Source organism: Quercus robur, chromosome 1 (assembly GCF_932294415.1).
Source record: "Quercus robur chromosome 1, dhQueRobu3.1, whole genome shotgun sequence".
NCBI classification, from domain to species: Eukaryota; Viridiplantae; Streptophyta; class Magnoliopsida; order Fagales; family Fagaceae; genus Quercus; species Quercus robur.
This window is the reverse complement of record NC_065534.1, coordinates 62,427-65,000: the sequence shown is the minus strand read 5'-3', so window position 1 is coordinate 65,000 and position 2,574 is coordinate 62,427.

Genomic DNA, 2,574 nt, shown 5'->3' with positions numbered 1-2,574 from the left:
TAGCACAACACATCACACGATAGCTTTCTGCTTTTATAGCTTTTATAGCACAACACATCACACAATCTAATAGTTTTCTGCTTTTATAGCTTTTATAGCACAACACATCACACAATCTAATAGTTTTCTGCTTTTATAGCTTTTATAGCACAACACACACATCACATCACACAATCTAATAGCTTTTATAGCACAACACACACATCACAGAACACATCACACATCACATGTGTTGTGCTAATAGTGAAATTAGCACAACACATCACACAATCTAATAGTTTTCTGCTTTTATAGCTTTTATAGCACAACACATCACACAATAAAATTTAACATCAAGGATTTTAGCTTTATTTTTAAATCGGTTCTCAACATTTTATAGCTTTTATTTTAGTTTTTATAGTCTTTAATTTGTTGTCATTCCCTGCCGTCATACGGGATTATTGTTTTTGTCAAAATATTCAAACATGATAGGTAAAAGAGTGACTGCTGACAGAAAACAAGATTTTTTTTCAACTTTCAACATGATATATCAAGTTTCTCAAAAAAAAAAAAAAAAAAATGCTATATCAACGACTAATCTAAAAAATTCCAGAGTATTAGTTCTCAGACCCGACCCCAAAAGTTCTTCCCTAAGAAATTATCAATCTTGCCAATCAATCTATAGAGACTAATTAAGAGGATGACAAAAATGATAGAATCATTTGCTCATCGCTTATGTGATGAATAACTTGAGAGAGAGAGAGAGTACATACGCTTTTTACCACCGAAAGCCTTGTGAACCAGCCTTGTCGGCGATGGGCTCGGCGGCGCTGGGCTGGTCTCTCGGCGTCGGCGCTGGGCTGTCGGCGCTGGGCTGGTCTCTCGGCGTCGGCGTCGGCGGAGTTTTTTATGGAAGGATTTATCTGAAGAAAGAAAAAAAATTAGGGTTTCTCTGAAGAAAGAAAAAAAATTTTAAAAAAAGTGGGTGAAATTTAGGGTTTTATCTTGATCCTAACCTTCACTGGAGAGTAATCTCAACTGACGGAGAAAGAGGTTGAGATCGGATGGAGGGTGAGGGTTGAGATCGGATGAAGGGTGAGGGTTGAAGTCGGAGATGGAGGGTCAGATCGGATGAGGGCTTCAGAGATGAGGGGTCAGATCGGACGGAGGTGATGAGGGTCAGATCGGATGGAGCGTAGAGATGGAGGTGATGAGGGGTCAGATCGGATGGAGCGTTTAGATGGAGGTGATGAGGGCTTCAGAGATGGACGCTTCAGATCGGATGGAGGGTAGCTGATGGGTTGGAGAGAGTTTATTATTAATATTTATACTTCCCCTAAAGCCGCATTTTTCACATGCGGCTATAGGGGAAATCTGAAGCCCCGTTTCAAAAACGTGGCTCCATCCTGAACTAGAGCCGCGTTTATGACCCGCGGCTTCAGAACTAGTCCTTAAGCCGCATTTTCTGTTTAAGAAAACGCGGCCTCAGAACCAAACTAGAGCCGCGTTTTAAACACGCGGCTTCAGAACCAGTCCTTAAGCCGCGTTTTTATCTCAAAAAAACGCGGCCTCAGAACCTCACTATGGCCCCGCGTACAAAACGCGACCTTAAGGATCTGTGAAGCCGCGTTTTCTTAAACGGGGCTTTAGGCTCAACCTTGGGCCGCATTTTAAAAATGCGGCCACAGTAAAAGAAGAAAAAAAAAAAAAAAAAAAAAACAGAGTTTGAGAAAAAATAAAATCTGCACACCCTTGGGCCGCGTTTTTATCTCAAAAAAACGCGGCCTCAGATCCTGTCTATGGCCCCGCGTATAAAACGCGGCCTTAAGGTTCGCCTTGGGCCACATTTTTAAAAACGGGGCTTTAGCCTCACCTTGGGCCGCGTTTTTTCTGGCCGCGGATTAAAAAACGCGGCCCAAGGCCCCCGCGTTTTGTAGTGAGAACTCACTTGAAGGTTATTTTCTACAATTTCCTCACCAATAACAAATTAGAACATTGGCACTGTGATGTGTAAATATAAAATTTGTTTACCAAAAAATAAATATAAAATTTGGGCTAGGAACCAAAGAAAATGTAGGAAATTATAAGACTCACAAATGGAGGCTTAGCAAAATTGGCACATATTGGTTTCTTTGGAGCTGCCTGTCGTTGGACCCAGAAGAAAATGGTGTTTCTGTTCTCCCACGGTGAAATTTTTTTTCTTTGGAATTGTAGCCCCTAAGGTTCAGAGGATAACAATTTTCTGTGTTAGTAAATGTCAGATCGAAAGGCGAAACATAATTCAACAACGTAAAATGAGAAAGAAAAAAAATACCAACCGTTCATATGAGGATTCTCTCAATGAATTGTCTGGTTCTTAAATTCCTTTGCATTTACTTCAACTTCACCATCTCATCGCTATATAGAAAATAGAGAATCAATTGGGTTAGAATATAGTTGCAAAATACAAAATAAAATGTGAAGGAAAGAAAAATTGCCAACAGTTCATATGAGGATTCTGTAATCAATTATATGTCAATTTTGAAAAAGAAAAATGATACTTGTGGGAAGTTATCTTTAAAGATAAAATTATAAAGTCATGGAGAAAACTGCTCC